Genomic DNA, 15,603 nt, shown 5'->3' on the forward strand with positions numbered 1-15,603 from the left:
TGCTTGGCACTGGCAAGGCGGCCACGAGATACCTCGAGAAGCGAAAAGAAGGCGAAAACTGGTTGTCCCCACCAGTCAAGGGAAGGAGCCACTCCGTTAAGAGTTCTCCTCGGTCGTCGGGAAAAGTGGTGAGACGGTTCAGCAGGGCTCCACCGGGTGGTGTCGTCGAAGCAGGCCGGCTCAGCTCTTCCCTCGTCGGATTCTTGGTCCTGTGGCGACTTCTGAAGTTCCAGTCCCCAAAGCCCTGCTTTTATGCAGCAAACCCCCATTCACCCAGCCTAGCTGTCACTCAAACATGCTAAGTGGTGAGCCGGCCGGCTCACCACTTGGGCCAATCAGGACGGAGTGCGACTTGAGTTACCAAGGTAACTCAGTCCAGGGTGCCTAAATCCCCCTCCACCCCTCCTAAGTACCCCAGACAGAGTGGCACCACTTTGGAGGGCTTCTGTGGAGAAGCCCGCCAAAAGTGGAACAAAGGGCTCCACTTTGGGTCAGAGTTACAGAGGCGAACACCAACGCCATTTTAGAATCAAGTTTTGGCAAAAACTCCCAACCGGAGTTATAATAATAAATATATAAACCGGCGGTATGTTTAAGGCTACCGTAAATAAATAATTAAATGTGTTAGCCTAAAACAATGGGAAATCCCATAGGGAAATATTCGCGGTCGAATATAAAAAGTAGTTTCCACTGCCACCAGCCAAAACTCGATCAGGGGGGACGGAGACGTGCCCCCTCGACTAACAGACCCTGGGGCAATCGAATTGCCCCAGCCAGTACGTCCACAATATGATGGTTTGTACTGGTTCTGTTCAGGATCCAAGACTAGCAAAGTCTTTGGTGACTTTACATGCCCTGGGAGACAGTAGTCAGTCCCAGGGTATGGAGTCTATGTTGGGGGGTCCCTAGGACACCCCTGGGTCACGGCACAGAGGGTGCTGTGTAACCCACATCACAAAAATACATGAGGCCCTATGGAGTAAAAGACCCCATAGCCCATTCAACACAAGGTTTAACCCAGAAAACACACTTCAACATGTCCAAGAGTGAGGGTAAAAGAGTCTCACTCTTGGCAGGAGAAAAAAAGAAACCCCAGAAATCCAGCAAAGCTGCTGGGGGACTCACTAGGTAGGGAAATTCAGCCTAAACAGAGAATTCTCCCTAACACTCGCCCCCCCCAGACTAAGGGACAGGAGGATTTAATCCACTCCTGGATGAACCTCATACCTCTAGTCGATGATATACATCCTAGAGAGTCCATCAGCATTTTGATGGTGACACCCTGACCTGTGCTCAATGGTGAAATCAAACCCTTGCAGGCAGATTGACCATCTCAATAGTTTTGGATTTTCCCCTTTCATTTGCATTAACCATCTCAAGGGTTGGTGGTCAGTCTGAATAACAAAAGTAGAACCATACAAGTATGGCCTAAACTTCTTCAGTGCCCACACAATAGCAAAGCATTCTCTTTCGATAGTTGCCCACCTTGTCTCAGGATCCTTCAGTTTCCTACTGATGAAGCAAATGGGGTGCTCCCTACCCTTCTCATCCAGTTGGCTTAGAACTGCACCTATACCTACATTGGAAGCATCAGTTTGTACAATGAAAGGTTGGTGGTAGTCAGGAGCTCTCAATACTGGAGCTTGGCAAAGAGCTCTCTTCAGTTTTTCAAAGGCCTGATTGCACTCCTCATTCCATTTTACCTTTTTAGGGAATTTGGGAGAGGAGATTACATTCAGTGGAGAAGCTATGGTCCCATAGTTCTCAATGAAATTCCTGTAATATCCAGTGAGGCCTAGAAAAGCTCTCACTTGGGTTTGAGTAGTTGGTGTTGTCCAATTTTGCACAGCTTCAATCTTGCTGGGCAAAGGCCTTATTTCTCCACCTCCTACCTCATGTCCAAGGTAGACCACTTTACTTTGACCAATCTGGCACTTACTGGCTTTGATTGTCAAATGGGCCTGTTCCAGAGCCTGCAACACATGTCCTAGGTGGTTCACATGTTCTTCCCAGGAGTGGCTGAAGACTGCAATGTCATCCAAGTATGCCATGCAGAAATCTTCCATCCCAGCCAGAACTTGGTTCACCATCCTTTGGAATGTGGCAGGTGCATTTTTTAGTCCAAAAGGCATGACCTTAAACTGGTACAAGCCAACTGGGGTTGAAAATGCAGTTTTCTCCTTGGCATGGTCTGTCAGGGCTATTTGCCAATAGCCTGACGTCAGGTCAAATGTGCTGAGGTACTTGGCTGCACCAAGTTTATCCACCAACTCATCTGTCCTGGGCAAAGGGTGGGCATCAGTCTTGGTGACTGCATTTAGAGCTCTATAGTCCACACAGAATCTCAAGTCTTTGGATCCTGCCTTTGGTACTAACACAACTGGGCTAGACCATGGACTAGTAGAGGGCTCTATTACCCCGAGATCAAGCATCTTCTTGACCTCTCCTTTTATGTGGGCTCTGATATGTTCTGACATTCTGTATCCTCTGCTTTTGACTGGCAGACAGTCACCAGTGAGTATCTCATGCTGGCCCCAAGGGGTCAAGCCTGGTGACAGTGAGAACAGGGAGGCAAACTGATTTAACATAGATTTGCACTCCTCTTGTTGCTCAGGTGTCAGGTCTGAAGAGAGATTGACTCCTTCAACTTTTTCATCTAAAGGCACACCTCTGAGGAGATCAGGGAGAGATTCACTCTCTTCCTCCTCTGCAGCTGAAGCTAGAAGCAAGGCTCCTACATCAGGTCTGGAGATGTATGCTTTTAGTCGGTTGGTGTGGAAGACTCTAGGAGCTTCCCTGGGTCTGCCCAGATCCACCAGATAGTTGACCTCTCCAAGTTTTCCCACAACCTTGAAGGGTCCCATCCATTTGTCTTGCAAGGCCCTCTGCCTTGTTGGGAGCATAACTAGAACTAGCTGGTCTTGAGTAAACTCAACCATGTTAGCCTTCTGGTCGTGCCAATGTTTGACCAGGGCTTGACCAGCTTTCAAGTTGTCACTTGCTTCTGCCATCATGTGTGACATTCTCCTCCGGAGACCTATCACATAGTCAGTCACTCTGACTGGCTTGAGGGGAGGAGCACCTTCCAATCCCTCCTTAATCAGGGCCAATGGACCTCTGACGGGATGGCCATAGAGAAGCTCAAAGGGAGAATAACCTACTCCCTCCTGAGGGACTTCTCTATAAGCAAAGAGAAGGCATGGCAGTAGAAGGTCCCACTTTTTCTTAAGGGGTTCTTCTAAAGCACCTATCATGCTCTTCATGGTTCTGTTAAACCTTTCAACCAACCCGTTTGTCTGAGGGTGGTATGCGGTTGAGAACTTGTAGGTAACTCCACAGGTTTTCCACATGGCTTTCATGTAGTGGGACATAAAGTTTGACCCCCTGTCAGAGATTACCTCCTTAGGAAACCCAACCCTGGTAAAAATACCAAGGAGGGCCTTAGCCACAGCCGGAGCTGTAACAGTCCTCATAGGAATTGCCTCAGGGTACCTAGTAGCATGGTCTACTACAACAAGTATAAACCTGTTGCCTGAGGAGGTTGGAGGATCAAGGGGACCAACAATGTCAATCCCTACCCTCTCAAATGGGACTCCCACAACTGGGAGAGGCACTAAAGGTGCCACATTCTTGGAACCAACCTTACCAGAAGTCTGGCAGGTATGGCAGCTCTTACAATATCTATCTACTTCAGCCCCCATCTTTGGCCAATAAAAGTAGAGTGAGAGCCTTTCCTTGGTCTTCTTGAAACTCAAGTGACCAGCCAAAGGTATCTCATGGGCTAGTTGTAAGAACTGTTGTCTGTTCTCTTGTGGGACTACAAGGCGTTTGTAGTCTCCAGGTTCAGACTCAGTGGGTTCACTGTAGAAGAGGCCATCTTCCCAGTGCAACCTATACTTCCCAGGCTCTTGCCCATCAGCTTGAGAAGCTGCCTGGTGGCGGAGACCTTCCAGAGTTGGACATTCTCTTTGCCCCTTACGAAAAGCTGCCCTGCTAGGCCCACCTTCTGCCAGTAAAGACTGCAGCTCAGGATGGTCCTCAGGGTCCAAATCTCCAATAAGGTTGGGGCCTCCTTCTAGCTCTTCCTCAGAGTCTAGCTCAACCACACAGGGTTGTACCTCCCTCTCAGCCTCAGCTGGAGGTGGAGTTACAGGTGTAACTTTGGACAACCTAGGGGAAGTCCTTGTTGGAAGCACTGGAGTGCTTGCTGCTGGCTTTTTCCTAGGAGTCTTGGGTTGCCCCTTTGCTCCTGATCTGGTAGTTACTGCAGTAAGTTGCTCCAGTGGGAGAGGAGTGATTTCTGTCATCATCTCCTGAGATAACCCTCTCAGGGTTTTCTCTCTTGCAGGTTTTGTGAGTTCCTGGAACCTTTTGCTAGGAGGTCTGGGGGTATGAGATACAACTCCAAGAGCTTTGAGGTCATTACCCAACAGAACCCTACCTGGCACTTCACATTGTACACTGACAGGTATTTTTACAGCCATATCATTACATTGGATGAGAACTGGTAACTGGGGACACATCTGCACAGGCCCACCAGCTAACTTGGTGAGGCATTTGGGTGCCTTAGCAACATCCTCTGCCTTGAAAAATGATTCATCCACCACAGTTATGCTGGCTCCAGTGTCCCTAATGGCAGGAGTCTCCTGACCATTCACCTGGACACTGTCCTTATAATACTCTTTAGTATTATCGGGGATAGAGTTATAGACATCTAAATTCTGTTGTTCCCACAACCCCAGAGAGACTAAAGAAACACTAGCTGAGACTCCAGTGGGTTCATCAGCTAGTAATAGAAAGTTTCCACTTGCCATATGTACTTCCTCTTCTGGAGCGAAGGCTAAGGAGGCAAGCTGGACCCCTGAAGGTTTACCCTTACATCTGGGATCTCCTTTCACATGGTCAGTAGCCTTACAAACAAAGCATGAGCCAAAGGCTCGCTGGAATGGAGGCTTGTTCTGACCTCCTTCTGGTCTGGGACCAGGAGGTACACTAACCTGATTTGGTTTCCCTTGTGGCTTACCCTTATAGTTTTGTTTGGGGCCCTCTTTGGAATTTGTAGTATTAGAATTCTCTTTGGAGTCCTTTTTAGACTGTTTCTCCCCATCCTTCTTCTGAGTTACCCCAGAATCCTTGTGAGTGGCCCTGTTGGCAACCCACAAGTCAGCAGCCTTAGCTAGTTTCCGGGAATCCAATTCCCTGGAATCAGCCAAGTGTTGTCTGAGCTCAGGAGAGCAGGCATCATAAATAGTCTCCAACATAAACAAATTCTTCATACCTTCATAAGTGTTCACCTTGTAACCCTTAATCCATCCCTCTAAGTTTTTCAAACATTCACTCACCCAGGTAGCCCAAGGGGTACCATCATGCTTTTTGAGGTTCCTAAACCTCTTAAGATACTGGGAAGGGGTCTTCCCAAACCTAGCTATCAAAGCTAGTTTCACACATTCATAGTCCTTCCTATCCTCCTCCCCCATCTCCATTACCACATCAGTTGCAACAGGGGGAAGCCTAGAGAACAACCAGGTGAGTAGGTCATTTCCTGTGATGTTCTGGAGCCCATGATTATATTCAAACAGAGACAACCAATCCAACACATCCAACTTAGGCTCATACATACCAATCAATTCTTTAGGCATCCGGGGTCTTTTAGGACTGGAACTTCTAGAGGAGCCAGAGAGAGAAACATTCTCAACAGATAATTTCTTCATTTCTAAGTCATACTTGAGCTCCATTTCCCTTAGCCTTAGTTCTTTGTCAGTTTGAGCATTAAGTTTCTTATACTCCAATTCTAGCTTCATTTTCTCCAGTTCAAAGTACTGAGGACTAAATGTGGGACCTGGTAAAGGTCCAGTAGGTACAGCAGGTAGAGCAGGCAGAGGCCTAGGGGGGACAGTTACAACAGCCTCACCCTCCTCTTCTGACTCTTCCTCAGAATCATCAACATTTTGCTCCATGTTAACTTCAATACTGTCATCTACAGTTGCTGGAGTGGTAGGTTCCTCTGAACCATCACCCAGACTTTGGTTAGCCAACAATCTTTCAATCAGCTCCATTTTCTTGCCCTTAGTCAGGAGATCCTTATGTTTACAGAGCACTCTTAAACAATCAGCAGTTTTGGCTGCAAGGGACTCTTGACTATAGCTTTCTATAACTGACATGTTAGAGGATTACTTTTACAGTGCTAAGCTTTGTGGTTAGTTGCACTAAGGTATCTAAAGCACAATAAAATGTATACTCAATACAAATCCCACCGCTGTACACCAGTGTTAGGCAGAAACCTGTGCAGTCCCCTTGGGGAACACTGCAAAAGATTTAAGACTACAGGTATAGCAGTAAACCCACTTGGTAGCAGTCTGCACCACCCAGATTTACCTGGTAGCTGTGGCTGAGCAGTCAGACTTCCCTCAAGAGGAGTTAGGCAGTATGCAAAGTATACACAATATGTACTCAGACACAATAGCACAAGCAAACACTGACCAGAGCTTGGTTTCAAAGGTATAAAGTTATTTATTTTTAAGAACACATAAGTTGAAAACACTCTAGCAAAGTATAGTACAAACACTTCAAACACAGTTATAATGAAAGCAGTTTCAACCCTTACTCCTATCTAGACAACTCTAAGTTAACTCCACATAATTAAAACAGAGGTGAGCGCTTAACGTTAGATGACACTCTAGTAGGTTCAAGGAAGGGGTAAAAAGAAACAGAAATGGGTTAAACACTCCACTCTAAGGTTCAGAACACTTGCAATAGGCTCAAAGAAGCACAAAGTCACAGGTGAGCAAAAGTCACTAGGCAGGGCCCACTCTTAGAGTAGACGGAGCGAAAATGTGCCCAAGATCACACTGTTATTAGGGATTCAAAGTCTTGCAAAGAGTTAGAAAGAGTTTAGAGTGGCTTAGAAGTTTAGCCAGGGTATTCCAGGCACTCCCAGGTTCGAAAGCCGGGGGCTAAATCTACCCCGTACAGTCGGTAGCAAGGGAAGCCAGGCGGAACACGGTACCTTAAGCGGAAAGGATCCTCCAGCGGTGGCAGTTGTTCCAGGCAGTGGCAGCAAGGCTCGACGTCGGTCAGGGGAGAAGAAGTTCTCGCTGAAGAGCAGAAGAAGAAGGTCGTTGCACTGCCCGGGAAGAAACCAGCCGCGGAGTCCTCCGGTTAAAGGGTTGTACCGACTTTCGTGGTTGGGGTAAAAGTGGTGGGGTTCCGGTTGCCGGGGTGCTTGGCACTGGCAAGGCGGCCACGAGATACCTCGAGAAGCGAAAAGAAGGCGAAAACTGGTTGTCCCCACCAGTCAAGGGAAGGAGCCACTCCGTTAAGAGTTCTCCTCGGTCGTCGGGAAAAGTGGTGAGACGGTTCAGCAGGGCTCCACCGGGTGGTGTCGTCGAAGCAGGCCGGCTCAGCTCTTCCCTCGTCGGATTCTTGGTCCTGTGGCGACTTCTGAAGTTCCAGTCCCCAAAGCCCTGCTTTTATGCAGCAAACCCCCATTCACCCAGCCTAGCTGTCACTCAAACATGCTAAGTGGTGAGCCGGCCGGCTCACCACTTGGGCCAATCAGGACGGAGTGCGACTTGAGTTACCAAGGTAACTCAGTCCAGGGTGCCTAAATCCCCCTCCACCCCTCCTAAGTACCCCAGACAGAGTGGCACCACTTTGGAGGGCTTCTGTGGAGAAGCCCGCCAAAAGTGGAACAAAGGGCTCCACTTTGGGTCAGAGTTACAGAGGCGAACACCAACGCCATTTTAGAATCAAGTTTTGGCAAAAACTCCCAACCGGAGTTATAATAATAAATATATAAACCGGCGGTATGTTTAAGGCTACCGTAAATAAATAATTAAATGTGTTAGCCTAAAACAATGGGAAATCCCATAGGGAAATATTCGCGGTCGAATATAAAAAGTAGTTTCCACTGCCACCAGCCAAAACTCGATCAGGGGGGACGGAGACGTGCCCCCTCGACTAACAGACCCTGGGGCAATCGAATTGCCCCAGCCAGTACGTCCACAATATGATGGTTTGTACTGGTTCTGTTCAGGATCCAAGACTAGCAAAGTCTTTGGTGACTTTACATGCCCTGGGAGACAGTAGTCAGTCCCAGGGTATGGAGTCTATGTTGGGGGGTCCCTAGGACACCCCTGGGTCACGGCACAGAGGGTGCTGTGTAACCCACATCACAAAAATACATGAGGCCCTATGGAGTAAAAGACCCCATAGCCCATTCAACACAAGGTTTAACCCAGAAAACACACTTCAACATGTCCAAGAGTGAGGGTAAAAGAGTCTCACTCTTGGCAGGAGAAAAAAAGAAACCCCAGAAATCCAGCAAAGCTGCTGGGGGACTCACTAGGTAGGGAAATTCAGCCTAAACAGAGAATTCTCCCTAACAGATGGGACCCAGGGAGCACAAGTGCAGCAGATCCAAAAACCAGAGCCTCGAAGGCCTGTGGGGGGCAATCAGGATGAGGCTTCAACCCACCCAAGCCTGGAACTTGTGGAGGGTCCGTTGGAGCAGAGGGGTGGGCGGGCATGCATAACACCTGCGGCTGTGCCATTAGATCTGGAATGCATCTCTCAGAGACCCCTGAACCTGTCCGGCCCATGAAGCAAACTGGGGACACTTGGAATTCAGAGGGGATGCAAACAAATACAGATTTGCGAACCCCCAACGCTGAAAAGGAGCTAACAAGGAGTCGGTGTGCAACTCCCACTTGTAGGTGTTAAACCCCAAGCGGCTTAGCCGATCCACTGCTGTATTGTTGTCCCCAGAGAAGTTGACTGCTAAAATCCAAACTCCCTGCTTCAGGGCATATTCCCAGATCGATGCTGCCTCCATGCAGGTGGAGGGGGGAATGGGTGACACTCTGCTTGTTCAGGTAAAACATCATAGTAGAATTATCCATCCTGACCAGATCAGGCCTGTCCCTGATGAGGGGCAAACCTGTCTTGAGGGCCAGGCCCACTGCCCTGAGCTCGAGCAGATTGATATGCAGGAGGGCTTCAAGCCTGGACCATGCACCATGAATCACATAGCCCTCAAGAGTAGCGCCCCAACCCGAAAGAGAGAAGTCAGTTGTCACCACCACGGTAGGCTCCAGTTGGGCGAAGGGGGCTCCCACTGAAACATTGCCATCATCCACCAGTGAAGATCGGGCAGTAGGAGCGGTGGTATTGGGATCCTGTCCGACTGAGACCCTGTCTCATGATCCCAATTGGCCACCAGGTGGAGCTGGAGGTGCCTCATCTTGAGGAGAGCGTGCTGTACAGTGAGCTTGCAGGAGACCATCAGGCCCAGAATGTGCTGGAACCACCATGCAGAGGAAGTCAAGTTGGCCAGAAGGTGCCCCACCGCCTTATGGAGGGACAGGAGCCTCTAGGGCGTAAGGCACACCCACTGAACAGTAATGTTTCAATGCACCCCTAGCAAGACTAGCTCCTGAGATGGGCACAACTGTGACTTCCTCTGGTTGAGGGAGAACCCCAGGTAATGAAGGATATCCACCAATCTCTGGCAGGAGTGTGACACCCCCTCGGGTGACCCCGCCCTAACCAGCCAATCGTCCAAATAAGGGTACAGATGATGGCCCTCCAAGCGGAAAAGGCCAGGCACTGTGTTCCTCAACTTCGTGAAGACACAAGGGGCCGAGTTCAGGCAGAGGGGCAGCAATTTGTACTGAAAGTGGTACAACATAATCGTGAACCGCAGAAACCTCTGATGAGGCTGGAGATGGGTACATGCAGGTACGCATCCTTTTTATTTATTTTTTATTTTCTTATTATTTATTTATTAATTTCCAGTTTTTATGCATAGTGAAATACATAATTTTATAATGTATGTAAATACCTTCAAGTACCATTACCCTCTCCCCCTCCTTCCCTCCCTAACCCCAACGTGTAACTGAAAACTAAAAACTAGGTCACAGGTGGCTATTATCTAGTCCTTATAGCCTTGGCCAGTCTTCAGGTGTGCTGCACATTCGGTAATCATTGCGCTTTTGGCATCATCTGTTCAGTGCAATTCAGCTGTTTTCGGGGCAGTATGGCTTCAGGGAAGTCTATCGTCCGGGGAGGTAAATAAATCTTGTAGTATTATGTTCCAGCTTGTTATATCTATAGAGCTCTCCCTTCTTCCAGTTTGTAATGCTTCCTGCCAGACCGCTGTTTCTGCAATGGTCCACCTTTGTAGGTCTTTCCACCATTTCTCTATTTTCGGTTCTTCCATGGCCTTCCATCCCATCGCTATTCGTCTCTTGGCTAATGCCCCTGCTAAGTTAACCATCTTTGCCATTGCTTTGTTCTTTTTTGGGAAGCTGCAGAGACTCAGAAGACAGGTTTCAATGGTCCATATTTGTCCTTTTATCCCTTTAGCTCTCAGGCGCTGTTCTATACCTTCCTAGTATGTTCGAATTTTGGAGCAGTGCCAGAACATGTGTCCCAGATTAGCGTTTTCTACTCCGCACTTTGGGCAGCTCTGTGTGGTTGCTCCCGGAAAGCGTGATATTCTCTCTGGGGTTAGGTATGCTCCTTGAAGTATGTAGAACTGTAATTGTTTTAGTCTGGCGTTTCTGGATATGTTTTTTGGGTAGGGTTTCGCCATTGTCCACTCTTTGTCTGTTATTATTCTGCCAAGTTTTCTTTTCCCATCTTTGCTTTCCTTTGTTTTTGTCTTTTAGGAACTCTTCTGCGATTGTTTGATAAATCCTGGATACCATGTGACCTCCCTCAGTGACATCATAAAGTTGGCCTAAGACTGGGTTTTCTGTTTGTCTTTCTGCAGGAGATGACCACCTGGCATCCAGCTGTTTGCTGAGTCTTACATAGGTTATATACTGGCCTCAATGCAAATCATGGGTCTCAACTAGGTCTTGAAAATCCAGTTTCGCTCCTTCTGGTGCTAGGTCTCTGATCGTAATTATTCCCTTGGTCTCCCAGTGGTCTCTACTGTTTGAGGTGTTCTCTGGTAGTACCATTGAGTGCTGCTAGCGGTATGTGGGGGGGGGGAGTATGGCTCTTCTAGTTTCAATAGGTTCCTTGTTCTTTTCCTTATTTGCTTCCCTAAATGCAGGAACGTGGGGACTTGCAGGATCATTTTTTTCTTCTATCCATAGCACTTAGGTATGGGGTCACAGCATTGCTCAGGAGGATGTGCTCCACTGTTTCTGTATCTGCCAGCCAGTAGGCGAAATTGCTGCAGTTGACCCGATAGATAATACAGTTCAAAATGTGGAAGTCGCATTCCACCTTCTGCATAATCTCTGCAGAGTTTGTCCATAGCCTCTATTTTTCTGCCTTTGCCCCAAATAAAGCTATTCAACATAGAGTTAAGTTCTATGAAAAACTTATTTGGGATGAGGTATGGCACATTAATGAAATGGTATAACAGTCTGGGCAGGACAATCATCTTTACCAACGATATTTGGCCTACCACTGAAAGGGGTAGTTTCTCCCAGAATTTTATGGAGGCGTCTGTTATGTTTTGCCTTCAGCGTGTTGCCCTTGTGTGTGTTTTCTATGGAGTGGTGTATGTTTGTGCCCAGGTAACGGAATGTGAGGGTGTTCCATTTGAGTTCTAAGCGAGGGAGTTGCTCCTCCGTTTTCCTGGCCCAGCCTGCTAGGGGAAACGGGCAGGATTTGGTTTTACTGATGGATATTCCTGAGAGACGTGCGAAGTTGTCCAGCACTTCTAGGTATTATCCTAACCTATCTTCCGGATTTAGTATGAATAAGAGAATGTCATCTGCGTACAAGGATATGACATGTGTAGTCCCACCAACCTGCAGCCCTGTATCACGAAATGTATCTCTCATGTAAATTGCTAGGGGCTCTAGTGCTAAAATATACAAAATAGGTGAGAGTGGCAGCCCGGTTTAGTGCCCCTATGAATCTGGAAATGTGTTTACCTGTGCGTACTCTAGCTGTTGGGGTAGCATACAGCATGTTTATCCATCTCATGAACCCCTGACCTATCCCATAGTGTTCCAATACGGCAAATATCCACTCCCACCTCACAGAATCGAAGGCCTTTATGGCATCTAGAGCTGCCACTGCACAATTGTCAGGTCTGGTGCGTGTTTCTTCTATGATTGCCTGAGGCGTCTTAAGTTTGCAGTTGTGGCTCTACCAGGAGCATAGCCTGTCTGATCTGGATGAATTAGTGTGGTGATCACCTTTTTAAGTCGATCTACAAGGATTGCGGTAAGTATCTTTGTGTTGCATCCTTGAGGTCAAGGGAACACATCTAGTCCACTGCACACAGAGCCTTGGCTATGTGCACAGGAGTCATCATCTTGAAGCAGGGCAACCCTCAGGCCAGCCTGGTTGTTCTTGGGTACCGCAAAAACACTGGAATAGTACCCAGAGCCCCTGTCTGAAAGTGGAACTGGTTCTATCGCCTGCATCTCCAAGAGCAAAAGGACCTCCCGTAAAAGGGCCGGGGGCACGATCTGACAAAGAGGAGAGGATTTTAGAGGGAAAGGAAGAGGACACTGATGCTTGCAGAGACTATGGATAGGATCCCTGGGTTGTTGAAAAGACACTTCCAGGTGTACTAGAAAAGAGCCAAACAGCCTCACACAGGCAAGCTGTGTTCCCCCGACTGTGACGTCACTGCTTCTTGGCATCATAGGTGGAGGCAGAGGAGGTGGAGCGGACAAAACTGTCCAAAGTCCTCTGCTGCTTCCTCCTGTTGTCGCTGGGTGACCTGTCAGGCCTCCGTGTACCACAGTGCTGCAACCCCTTGAAGTCGGAGAAAGTGCAGGGTTTGATCTCAGTACTGCCCTGGGACGGAGACAAGGATTTCTGTCGACATTTTGTCAGGATGGCCAAGGACTTGGCGGTTTCAGTGGAGGTTTTCTACTTTGTTAACTAGTCATCGGTTGACGAATGAAAAAGGTCCACAGCGTCAAAGGGCAAATCCACGATCCGCTCCTGCATGTCAGATGAAAACGTAGTGGCTTGCATCCACGTCATCCTTCTCATCTCAACACAAAGGCACAGCCCTCTGCTGGCTCTGTCGAAGTGGGGGACGGAAGACTCCATGAGGCCCTGCACAATGGCCCGGGCATCAGCCAGACCAGCCTTGAAGGAGGCTTGCATGTCCAAAGGAAGGTCGGGCAGAAATTCCCTGAGCTCAAGACAACTGGAGGTGTCTCCCGTGGAAGAAGACTGAGAAGTGATGGTCTAGATAATAATGAGGCCACCGCCACCACTGAAGAATGCGATTGCGGGTGGGAGGCCAGAAGGATAGGCTCCACGTTTGTCAGCCTGAACCTGCTGTCCAGTTTCTTTTTCATCTGGGTGTTGGCTTTGGACTTTGCCCAGACCTTTCGCGCCACCTGCAGAACATCGCTCTGGAGAGGGATGCCAGAGCGGACCATGGTGCGCTTACCCAAAACCTCTGCTAGCACTCCCGAATCCTGGGTGGGCTTTCTCGGGCCAAGGGACCACCAAGAACTCCACCAGGCCCTGAAGGCGGTCATGAAAGGCCTTAACGGATGCTGTGGGTTCATCGTCCTGGGTGTCATGATCCCCCCCTAATCGTGCCCCCCGTCCCCTTTTTTACAGACCCAGGGGAGTCTGGGACCTGGGACACAGGTGCCGACGGGGTCCCCACTAAGTCCAGAACCGAAGACAGGTCCAACCGCTGTTGAGGGGGAGGTGTTGGTGGTACAGGAGGAGGTGGAGGGGTCTGAACAACCAGCAGGGTCTGGACCGGGGGATGGACTGACACTGGAACCGGCAGTGCTGGAGGAACAGGAGGGGTACCCAGAGGAGGGAGCTGGGTAGGCACTACTTGCGGGATGGCCCCCTTCACTATATCCTTCAGGAGTCCCTTCATCTGAGGAGAACGTACGAGGAAGAGGAACAGCTCCAAGAAGTGGTCCTAACCAGTCGCCGGGTCCGTAGGGGCCAGGCCCTCTAAGGTGCTGGATCTCAGCTGCTGGACAAAGCGCCAAGGTACATGAGGCATGTAGCCATGAGGCTGCGATGGGTAAATATACCCCTGATGAGACCAGATGTACAATCCGCTACTGCTTCCAGAGGGCAGGGGACTGGGATCTTTCTGCAGAGCCCATTCAATGGGCGAGAGCATGGGCGGGCCCGGAGTTGGAACGAAGATGGCCACCAGCTTGGAAAGCTCTGTCATGTGCCTTTTGAAGCCTTGCACAATGCCCTGGGCAGGAGGGGGCGAGGACCCTGAGCCATGAGAGGCCACAGATATGGGAGGATACACCTTGAGTCTTGCACCCGCAACAGAAGCATCAACCTCAGGGATAACTCTGGTAGGCGCTGAGCCCTTCGCCGGGTGGGTGGTAGTCATAACGCCCTGACTCACGACCTCTGAGTGAGCGCTAGTAGCCGTGCTGGATCGTGCCGAGGACAGACTCTTGGAGGTGGCACTCGACAATCTCATACCCCTTGAGGTCAAAGAGGAGGACGAACTTGATCGCCCCTCTGAAGATAGCCCGATAGAGCCCCTGAGCCCCTCTGCTTGGGAGCCTTTAGCCTGGATGGCATAAAGTCTGCCCACGGAGGCCTGGGAAGAGCCCCCGGGCCTCTCAGCTTGGGAGCCTCAGGCATGCCAGAACCTGAATCTGAGGAACCCCTCTCTGTGGGAACCCCAGGGAAGGAGTTGCCACGCTATGGAGCCGTGCTGAACAGAGGGCCTACCTTGTCTTGACGAGAGGTCCTGGAGACAAAGTCATAAGGTGGGGCGGAGGAGAAGTGTGGAGAATCTCCCTTCACAACGACAACAGATTCTTCAATGCTTGAATCTTCACTTTCTGCTGATTTGTGACCGAGAGCAACATGCATCCCAGCGGTGGTCGGGCCCCAAACACTAAAGACAGAATGCATGGGGGTCCGAGGCCGGGAACGAGTGGTTGCATGAGGCACATATCATGAAACCTCCTGCCGTCAACATGCGCCGGGGGAGGCGAGACACTGAAGGGAAGTTAAATAAGATTGAAAAAAAAACGAAAACGTGGAGCAAGCGGAAAGCTAAAAGTGTCTCTGCGCTGGCCACCCGGTCTGACACCGTCCGTGCGGAAAAATGGACTGAGGTGAGGCGCCCGAGGCCTCTGCGCTCTATACTAAATTTAAAGGGGAAGTTCAATTTCTCGCTGCCAAAGATTCTGGTACCGTCCCCATGTTGGGCGACACACACACGGATGTAGGAAATGGGATGGGACGTAGGTGTACAAGTCTGAAGCAGTCTGTCAGCAAGTACTAGTACTAGCAAGTACTAGTAAAAGTGGCCTTGCGGTCGGGAACAATGAAAAGTTCACATTTCCTTCCAAAGCCACTCGTTTTTTCATTCTGTATGATTGTACGTAGAGGCTTCATAGATACACATTTTCTTCAGCACAAATGTTGGAGGGGAAAGTTTAGCTAGAAGCTGGCTCTTATTCCCTAATCGAGTTGAGAGGTATATTTTGGTTAGAGGCAGGGGTCTTTACATGAACTAGCAGAGGGAACCTTGCCACTAAGCAGTTGCTCCAAGGTCTGGAACCAAAAACCTGATTTCTCCAGGATATTGACAGGTTATATGTTTTCCCTTTTCTCTCCCTGAGTCCTAGTTATCTGTCAGGACATTTCCATTTTATC

General features: G+C 49.2%; 1 protein-coding gene across 1 annotated transcript in view; it reads left to right on the forward strand.

The window, feature by feature from the left end:
- Positions 1–15,603, forward strand: part of LOC138468103 (ADP-ribosylation factor-like protein 6-interacting protein 4) — a 758,894-nt gene that overhangs the window by 533,359 nt on the left and 209,932 nt on the right. The window lies entirely within an intron of this gene.

Source organism: Ambystoma mexicanum, chromosome 4q, assembly GCF_040938575.1.
Source record: "Ambystoma mexicanum isolate Mex_15411 chromosome 4q, UKY_AmexF1_1, whole genome shotgun sequence".
Taxonomy (NCBI): domain Eukaryota; kingdom Metazoa; phylum Chordata; class Amphibia; order Caudata; family Ambystomatidae; genus Ambystoma; species Ambystoma mexicanum.